The sequence below is a fragment of the Camellia sinensis genome, chromosome 9 (genome assembly GCF_055761805.1).
Source record: "Camellia sinensis isolate YWXY chromosome 9, ASM5576180v1, whole genome shotgun sequence".
In the NCBI taxonomy this organism is placed as follows: Eukaryota; Viridiplantae; Streptophyta; class Magnoliopsida; order Ericales; family Theaceae; genus Camellia; species Camellia sinensis.
In genome coordinates, this window is record NC_138969.1 from 13,524,498 (window position 1) to 13,535,077 (window position 10,580).

The 10,580-nt window shown below is 34.5% G+C and overlaps 1 pseudogene; it reads left to right on the forward strand.

Moving 5' to 3' along the window:
- Nucleotides 1-1,055: 1,055 nt before the first annotated feature.
- Nucleotides 1,056-7,692, forward strand: LOC145799038 (beta-amyrin 28-monooxygenase-like; annotated as a pseudogene).
- Nucleotides 7,693-10,580: the final 2,888 nt, after the last annotated feature.

Below are 10,580 nucleotides of genomic sequence, written 5' to 3' on the forward strand. Positions count from 1 at the left end.
TAAGCCTTCACTTAATAATAGTATATAGATATAGATAGATAATGGCAATTCACATCATTCTTGTCAAGTTTTTTTGTATGAATTATATATATGTTTAGAATTTTCTTTTACAAAAAAATATACAAAAATAGAGAGAAAATAAAATTTTTAATTTTTTTTTGCATATAATTTATTAACTTTTTGACCTTTTTAATAATATTTTTATTTTTAAGCTATTTTGTTAACTTCCCCAACAAGCCCTTAGTAGGGACGCTTGGTCGGGGAACCCCAAAATGAATGAGTTATTAATAATTCAGTCTCTCATTCGTATACCATTTTCATATAAGCTATAGTCTATTAAATAATTAATTCCTTCACTTTTTCTGTTTCTAACAGTCTATACATATATATGTGTGTGTGAGAGAGAGAGATAAAATTTCCTCTACATTATACATTTTCATCAATTTATGTGTTATGGTGGGTTTATTATTTTTAATATAAAATAAATTTTTATTCATACACATAATTTGTTGTATGAATACACATATGAAGTGAAAGAGAAAGGGACAATACTCAATAGTTAAGTCAGGAAACAAAAATTATAAATTAATAATTTTTTTTTAAATATTGATAATTAATTTTTATAATATTTTTCATTTGTTGGTAAATAAGTTTCACTTAACATGTCAGATAAAAAAATTTAAAATATTGATATTTTTCTATAGATTTCATAAATTTTTCTTGAATAATATTGTAATTAAATAAGAACATTGGGCATTGCCTAGTTTGGATTACTCAGTCAAAAAAATTCAACAGAGATGGAATATTTTCCCTTGGGTCCAAAGTGAAAGAACAAAATATTTTCAAAGACCCAAAATGAAAAATTTTAATTAAAAAAAACAAAAACCAAAGTTGAAAGTTTAATTTTTTTAAAATTCCAAATCTACCCTTTGAATTGGACAACCCTAGGCTTTCCATATGCCTATATAAACCACACTTCCAAGCCCTACTCAAACACACCACCTTTGCTTCCTAGTTCATTTTTTCATCAAAACACTCATCATATCTCTACATCAATGGAGTTCCTATATCTCTCTGTTATTCTTGCTTTCCTCTCTATTCTCATCACCATTTTTTCTCTACGACATCGCTCCAATGATGGTGTCAAACTGCCTCCAGGCAGCTTCGGATGGCCTATTATCGGCAAAAGCATTAAATTTCTGTTTGGCAAGCCAGAAAATTTTGTGAACTATAGGATGAAAAAGTACTCTCGAGAGATCTTCAAGATGAAGATTTTCAGAGAGAAAACAGCAGTCATATATGGCCCAAATGGAAACAAGTTTCTCTTCTCCAATGAGAGAAAAATCTTCACTGGTTTCTTGCCTCACTCAAAGTAGAAGCTTTTTCTCTCATCAAAACCCGAACCAGTGGTGGCTCCATCAATTCCACCACCGCAAGTGGTGGCAGCGGTGGCGGCAGATGATGTAAAAGAAGTGATAAGAATACCTGGGTTTTTCAAGCCTGAGGCATTGCCGAGTTACTTGGGTATAATTGACTCAATTTCACAGCAACACTTGAACACTCATTGGGAAGGCAAAGATGAATTGAAGGTTTTGTTAGAGATTTTAATAAAAAAAAAATAAAATTTTCCATATTTAATCATTTCATTATGGGGGCTAAATTTATTAGTTTTTTTTTTTAGATTGTACAAATTTAATAGTTTTTAAAACCTTCTTAAGTTACAAAATTAAAATTTACTATTATATTTATATTACAATATTTATTAGATTTAATTCGTTACAACTATATAGTTTGGTTTGATTATTCACAAACTATTTTTAGACGTGTTTTTATTTTCCTTTTATTTTAGGGAAAATTGGTCTAGCGTCCCTCTCCCACTTTTCATAATGGGAGAGATCCACAAAATTATTTTTTGATGTCTAAGGTCCCTAAACATATCACTGAGAAATTTGACCTTACCAAATCAAAACTCATCTCTCTCTCTCTCTCTCTCTCTTTCTCTCTCTCTCTCTCTCTCTCTCTCTCTCTCTTTCTCTCTCTCTCTCTCTCTCTCTCTCTCTAAACTTCTCCATTCTCATACCTGTCCAGATCAACTCTTCTTCCTCACCCCTGACTTCATTCTCCAGCCGATTGAGCTCCACCTTCACCGGATCCGAACTTCAACGGCGTCGCCGAGCCGTCTGAGGAGCGGCGATCTAGAGGCGTTGATATTGGACACTGGTGGCGTTGTTGTTGCTGCAGATCTGCAAACTACACTGCATTGTGCCCCAACGTATATAGATCACAAAGGCACATCTTCACCCATAGTTTTGGCTGCTAAGATTTACAGATAGATGGAGATTTGTCAGGCTATGAAGTGTTCAATCATTCTTGTAAACTAATGTCGGGTATTCTGGACTCATGTTGTTCTGCACATACGCTACAATTTCCTCCTGCAGATCGTGAAGAAATACTTAACTCGGTGAGGTTGGGTAATATGTTGGCTTGCCAGAATAGACAAATGCCTAACAGTTTCCAGAAAGAAAACTTTGAGTTATGGAATTTGATCTGGTATTGGAGACGCCATATTGATTGACAATAGTTTACATACAACCGTCCAGCATCAGCATCATCATACAAGCATTGAGCCTTTGTATTTTCCCACCCTGCCATAAAACCTTAATATCAGTTCCAGAGAAAATTTCTCTGGAGATAAATTCAGAATTTCTCTAGATTTCTCTACTACTCTGTTCTCTCTCTCTCTCTCTCTCTCTCTCTCTCTCTAATTTTATAAACACACTTGTGTGCTTGTTTTTATGGAATTTGATCTGGTATTGTCATAATCAATTCAGTGGGTATGGAAGTGAATGAGAGTGAGAGTGGAGGCAATGGTTCATGGTTGATAAATTCCGAAGTCAGAGAAATTTGGTAGGCAATCATGATCATCATGATCAAATTCCATAACTCAAAGTTTCTAATAGTATGATCATCATGATCTTTCATCTCATCATAAGACTCCACAACTGGCAATACATTAGCAATAGAAACTGAATCATCTCATTTTTTCCTGAACTGTCAGTAACAACAATGGTGGAGGATCAAACCCACGACAGAAAAATTTGAAATTTCTCTGGAGTCCATGAAAGGCTAAGGAAATTTCTCTAGTAGTGTCCATGAAAGGCTAAGGAGGCCAGAGAAATTCAAAATTTCTCTGGACCAATTTTCTCTGACTTGAATTTTCTTTGACTTGAATTTTATTTGGACCAATTTTCTTTGGATTGATGTTGAGGGACCTTAGACATCATGAAAATATTTGATGTCCTTTATACTATAAAATCATAATATCAGGGACCTTAAAAAAAATACCCCTTTATTTTATACTTTAATCATCTATTTTTTGTTTTTTTTTCTATTTAGATACATCAAAATTAGATTCATCTAAAAAATTGAAAAAAAAAATGACTAAAAATATGAAAAGGATCATTAGAAACAAATAAAAATCTGAATAAAAATGTAACAATTTTTTGTTTGGATTTTTAGTGAATTTTTTATTTTATTTCTAGATACATTTAGATTAGGTGTATATATATAAAAAAAAAAAAAGTTGACTAAAATAAGAAAACAAAATTCACACAAACATAAATTAGTCCAAAAATAATTTTTTAAAAATCAAACCAAGCAGAAAATATTTTTCTAAGAGTGTGAGACTCACAAGACACACAAGAAAATCATGTACATGAGATATATATTGAGTTTTTACAAATATTTTTAACCTTGTCGATCGCTTGTCGGATCTTTCTTATAGCGACCCCGGTCTTTTCCCACTTGTTTATTGTATCCGGACTTAGGTTCCGTAGATTCTGTCATGGTAAATTGTTGTTGTTGTCCCTTATTTTCTCATTTGGAGTTATAGGATGTGTTGGGCAGGTTTGTTTCAGGTTGGTTGGATTTAGAAACCAAGTGTTGCTGTCCAGGTTTTTGGTTCTTCGCTCGAGCGAGGAGTTGTTCGCTCGAGCGAGAGGTTGCGTCTGTTTTGGACCTGTAGCTGTGCATTCTTGGCTCGAGCGAGCTTTTCTTCGCTCGAGCGAGTTAGTTCGTCCTTCGCTCGAGCAATAGTTCCTTCGCTCGAGCGTGTGTCTTGGTACAGACCTGAGGGTTTGAGTTCTTCGCTCGATCGAGCTTTCTTTCGCTCGAGCGAGCTTTTGAGTTGTTGGCTCGAGCAAGGCTTCCTTGGCTCGAGCGTAGTTTCTCTGTGTCTGGTCGGTCGAGCGACCAAGTCTTCGCTCGAGCGAGCCTGTCCAGTTTATATACGCAGCAGCGGGTTTTGATCAGTTTTTCATCCTCTTTTTAGATTCCAAACCCTAAGGTCCGACTTCTCTCTCACCCTACTCACCTTCTCTCTTAGATTTGATCCACTTAGGGTGTGTTTCTACCCTAGATCCTTCATTAAAAAGAGTATGTGAGTCAAGGGCTTCGTTTTAATCTGAATTGTTGGTAGTTTGGAGCACTTTGAAGTTTGGGTCTTCATCTCCATCTTCTCTTTTGGGGCTATTTCTTCGAGGTAGGGATTTCCTACTCCATTCTATAAGTTTTGTTCTAAGTTTTGGTATTTTGATATGTTGGGGATACTTTGATAATTTTGGGAAAAACCCTAGTTGTAATAATTAATTAATTTGTATAATTAATTTAAGGGAATTGGGGAATTGGGTTAAATTCATGAAATTGGGGAATTTATTGATTAAATGGTGTAGTTGGATAATTTAAATCACTCACCTATTGAATTGTTGATATATTTATTTCCAAGTCTAGAAATAATTGTTTTGGGCTATCGGTGGAGGATAGTCATGATTGTTGTAGACAATGCATGTGGATTAGGTATAACTGAAACTAATCACATTGGTTAAGTCATTAATTTTGACTATTGCATTAATACAGAAAATACGTGTATTGATTGAGCATTGCATTTGCATACATTGTTTTGTGTGGGAGGAGATAGGGGATGTACTCCACGGTTTAGGGGAAGATAGGGGATGGACCTCTAAACCGGATTTTGTTTGGGAGGAGATAGGGGATGGACTCCATTAGCATCACTTTTATGTGTGCTTATTTGTATAGAAGTGTTTTATTGATACAGCACTAAAATGTGTATCAATTTGGAAGTATGAAGTGTTTGATTTGAGCTTGAGTCTCATTTGTTTGTTGATATTGGAAGGATGTGAATATGGTACATGTGATTCACTGTTTTAAGTTTGGCCAGGTTCTGAGCCATGTTGATAAAATTGGAAAGTAAAACGTATCTTTGGCAATAGTGTCATGAGACTGTAAAATGAAGTAATTGATTATTTTGGTTAACCATCTGTTGAATGCTATTGCTTTATACATTGCTTATATGTGGTTTAGTATATTTCTACTGGGCTGTGGCTCACCCTTTATGGGAATATCATTTTCAGGTTCAGGTGATAAACTACCTCCAAGGACTTAACTTGAGAGGGTTTGGCTTCTGGTTCGAAGAAGACTACCTTTTGTTAATTGTCTTTATTTATTAGTACATGTAAACATTCAAGCCTCGGGCTTTTCTTGTAATGAGTTAGAACTCATATTTTTGTATCCAAGTGTTGGCTTGGAAAGATGTAAGCCTGTAAGGCATTTTATTCAATGTTATATGTAATGCTTTATTTAGTAATACTCTGATGAATGAATTAATAAATTGTTTTCTTTAAATAATGCATGTCAATGATATATATATAATGGGTTTTTTTTTGAGGGTGTTACATTTCTAGAGATGGAAAATCCAAATCGTATCGCGAGGCTAGTTCGCTATTTCGATGATGCCACCTTAGGACTGCATTCGATCATGGTGAATTTTCCTAGCACTAACTTTTATCGCGTTGGCAAAGCTGTCGATGCTATTCGGAGAGCTAATGGTGATGGTGAGGGAGAGGAGAGCAACCATGGTAGGCGGTGGAGGAGCTATGAAGCAAGATATACTGTCTCATATGATCGTTGTGAGTGATCCAACTAGGAAGGGTATGGGTGAGGCTAAGATTGCTGATAAAATGATAGGTTTGTTGGTGGCTGGTTATGCCAATGTGGCTGTCACCGTTTCTTTCTTCATCAAGTTTGTGGGAGAAAGTCCAGACATCTACAATAAGGTCCTATCAGGTAATGACTTTGTTAAATAATTTTCTATGAAAGAATTATGTGATTGTGGCATTTTTAAAATTATAAGTTACTATTATTATTATTAGTATTTTGTTTAAATTTTTTTGTTTGTATAATAAAATTCTTTTGGATTGTAATTAAGGTAGTTAGCAGTTGACATGTGCGATACATAGGATAAAAGATTTTCTTTTTTTTTTTCTAATCATAAATATTTCCTAAATTTTAGTTAAATTATTTATGTGTATACATACATATAAAATTATTTAAAAAATATATTTATTTTGTGATGTGAAAGAATAATCTTATTTATGTGTATACATACGTATAAAATTAATTTTTTAATAATAAATTTGTGAATAGAGTGAACCAACTATATTATATATATATCATATTTATTGTAAATAATGGAATTTGTGTTGACAAATTTAAAACCAAACATTGATCAAATTTAAAATAATATTGTTCATTCTGCTAAAATTTTGCAGATTATACTGATGTTGTTCGAGTTTCATGTTGCAATTAATTTTTGTTTTTACATATTTGAAATGCAGAGCAATTGGAGATCTCACAAGATAAAAAGATAGGAGAACTGTTAGACTGGAATGACATGTCGAAAATGAAATACTCACGGAATGTAATGTGTGAAGTGATGAGAGTTGTTCCACCTCGACAAGGAACCTTCAAAGAAATCTTAACTGACTTCACATATGCTGGTTACACAATTCCAAAGGGCTGGAAGGTGTGTAAACATATATCAAATGATGCTTGTGTATATCTTTTCAGGCTAGCTCATTATTCAATGATATAGAACTGTCACATCATCTTTTGTTCTAACTACTTATAAAAATAAAATGAGATTTGACATCCTATCTTTTAATCTCGTTGAGAAGATAGGTTTCGAATGAATGGAATCTTGGGTCTCATTTTTTCTTGTTGGTTGTTAGGTAGGTGTATAGGCTTAGGATGGTCAAGTGTTCCCAACTTTTCAACCGTTACTCTTTAGACTATGGTTTTTAATTTTCTTTCTCTAAAATTATATATATATATATATATATATATGTGAGACATAACTATTTTTGTAGTCACCTTTTTTTTTTTCTTTTGCTTTTTCTATTTGAAGAAAACTCTTAACAACTTTGTTATCATGGTCGATTGATCATAAGTGGTTAGAACAAAAGATAATATATAATTTTAAAATGCTAAATAATTTTCTCTTAGTTATCATCACAACTAATTTGTAAGTGTTGTTTGTAGGTATATTGGACAGTTAACACAACAAACAAGAACTCTAAGTACTTTCGGGATCCAGAAAAATTTGATCTGTCAAGGTACAAAGGCAGAGAAGCACCGGCTCCATACACATATGTGCCATTTGGAGGTGGGCCTGGACTTTGCCCTAGAAAAGAGTATGTTTGGTTAGTGGTGCTAACCTTCATCCGCAATGTGGTGAAAAAGTATATATGGGAGGTACTTTCTCCAAAGGAGAATGTTTTAGGTGACATGGTGCCAATGCCAGAAAAAGGAGTTCCAATTCACCTCTACCCCTATTAGTTTTTTTGAATAATGCAAAACAAATAAATTTTTCACAAAAAATAATTGTGATCTTTTGTAATTTTTTTGTTTGGAGTCAAAACATACATTATTGTGACTCAAAATTTCAAAAATGGTTCTATTATTTCATTTTGTATGAATTTTACGCATAAAAATTCTATGCTTAAAAAACTTTTCTAGTATTTATTCATATATGTGATAAACTTTCTATGCCATTCAATTTGGACTTCATTGATCCACCTGATACTATGAGCAATGCCATAACATTTGTGCAGTCTTAATTCACACAAACACTACGATAGATAAGGTTTTTAGGATTTAATTTTTAAAAACTTTTAAAAGTGAAAATTTTATTATAAAATTTTTGTTGTGATAATTCAAAAAAGAACCTCTATAGTCATTTTGTTTCAACAATACCTTCCACAAGAAGCCAAATGTGTGTGTTTGAGACAAAGCTCACAAATAACATTTTTCCTTAAATTTGTTAGAATTTTAAATTAAATCACAAACTTTTTTGCTAAAGCTGTTAAGCCACAACTCAAGATAGAGTCATAAGCCAAGTCTCAACCTACAGAGCTACAGCAGTTACAGACCAAGCAACTCCAGCTCAAGCAACTCAAGAAGTTGGTCAAGCCATCTGCAGATAATGCTCAAGGGATGAGCACGTATATGAAGTTGAGGAGGTTACAATCCACTTGTGGTGGTTAGACAAATCTGTTAGGAAGTTATATAAATGTAACCATGGTTAGTTATAGCGACTCCGGTTTTGACCTGGCACTTTATTATGTTCCGGACTCGGGTTTTATGATTCAATGTTGTTGTTTATTTCTTTTTTCCCTTGTTGTTCCTTGGATTGGTCATTTGGATTGTAGTTGTGTGTTTGGAACATGTTATTTGCTTGCTTTTCCAAATCTTTGTTTCTCAGATTTTTGCTCCCCCGCTTGAGCGGCCATTCTAGCGCTCGAACGGGCTCTGCAAATTTTGGCCCTCCGCTCTAGCGGCACTTCTTATGCTCGAGCGGGCTTTGCTAACTCTCAGTACTTTGCAGGTCTGCAAAACTACTGGGAGAGTGTTTTCTATGCTCGAGTAGCACGGGTGGGCGCTCGAGCTGCTTTCCTTGCACTCGATCATTGGTCTGTTGTCTGCAAAACTTCTAGATGTGTGTTTTCTATGCTCGAGTGCCACTTCTTGCGCTCGAGCAATGAGCGTCTTGTTCAGTATGTCTTGGCGCTCGAGCGGTCTTTCTTGCTTGAGCGGAATTACTTTGTGTCTGACGCTTGAGCGTCAACTCTTCTGCTTGAGCGGACTGTGCATATATCAGATCACAAAAATGACTTTTTACATCACTTTTTCAGATCTTTTCTTCCAAAAACCTAAAGTTGAGACCCTCTCTCTCTAAAACACACACACTCTCTCTCTCTCTCTCTACATTTTCACCTACTTCTAGTGATTTCCTCATCCTAATCCATTTGAGAAAAATGTAGAGCGTCTCTAGATCTTCGTTTTGATTCGAACAAAGTTGGGTTTGAGCATCTTTGGAGTTTCACTCTTGCTTTGCTCGTCTTCTCTTCTTGAGGTAGGGATTTTCTACACTTTCATATGGTTTTGAGCTTAGCTATTTGTCGTTGTGTAACAATGATAGGATTTGAGAGTAGTTTGAACAAACCTAGGGTTAGGGTGTGAAATAAAAAGGGGTTTTTCGGTGAATGTGAAATTAATGAGTATGGAGTTTGAATATGAGGTTATATTGTGTCAAAATTGTTGATTTTGGTACTTGGGTCGATATTTGGAAAAAGAAAAGTTTTGCTCTAATTGGATTAAATTTTTATTTTGTACAAATAACTAAAATTGACATTGATAATGTGAAATTAGATGATTATTGATATATGTGGTAGAGTCAGACACGTGTTGTCTCTTACCTATGGAAGTTTGAATAATTTATCTGTTGAGAAGATTGTATATTTGCCTAGAAATATTTGTATTGGGCTATCGGTGGAGGATAGCTATGATTGTTATAGAAATTCCATGAGGATTAGGTGAATTGAAACTAATCTAGTGTTGGTTGTCATTGAATGTGACTATGCTTTAAATACATTGTATATGTATGATGTTCGGGAGGAGAAAGAGGATATACTCCATTGTTTGAGAGGAGATAGAGGATGGACTCCATTGAAATTAAGTTGGCCAGAGTGTCCAGGGTGAAAATCCCGAAATCTTGTATATACATGGGTGCTGATCCCGCGGACGAAATTTTTGTAAAATGGCAGATTAACGTGTTTGTGTGGTAATTGCGCTGATTTGATAACCATTGAGTTATAGTCTCAGTTGAGTTGTTTAAAGATAATGGAATTGGCTCATGAATTGAGAAGAATAGATTAACTTGAAATAAATTGAAGGAAAGTGGAATAAGATACGAACTTGGTATTTCTTGATAATAAAACAAAATGAAAATGTTTTATTACATACATTGTATACGCACATTGTACTTTTATCTTTATTAAATCTCATATATTGTGTTAGATTATTCCTGCTGGGCTTTGGCTCACCCTATTTGGAAAAAACTATTTTCAAGTGCTGGTGATATGCCTCCGCAAAGGCAATAGGTCGGAGTGACTTTTGGGGAGCAAGAGCTCTTTATTTTTTTGTATTCTTTTTGTATAGCCAAGGGCTTTAACTGTATTGGGCTAGGCTCATTTTGTTATAACCAAGCAATGGCTTAGAAATATGTAAGCCTATAGGGCATATTATTACCTATTTAATTTTCAATTCTCTTATCATTGTGTAGACGTCCCCGAACGCCCCGGGAGGAACGAGCTCCCGTTCCGTTCATTTTGGGGTCACTACAGCTCAGGACTCTCAAATTTGTCACGGTTCTAAGTCTGAACCAA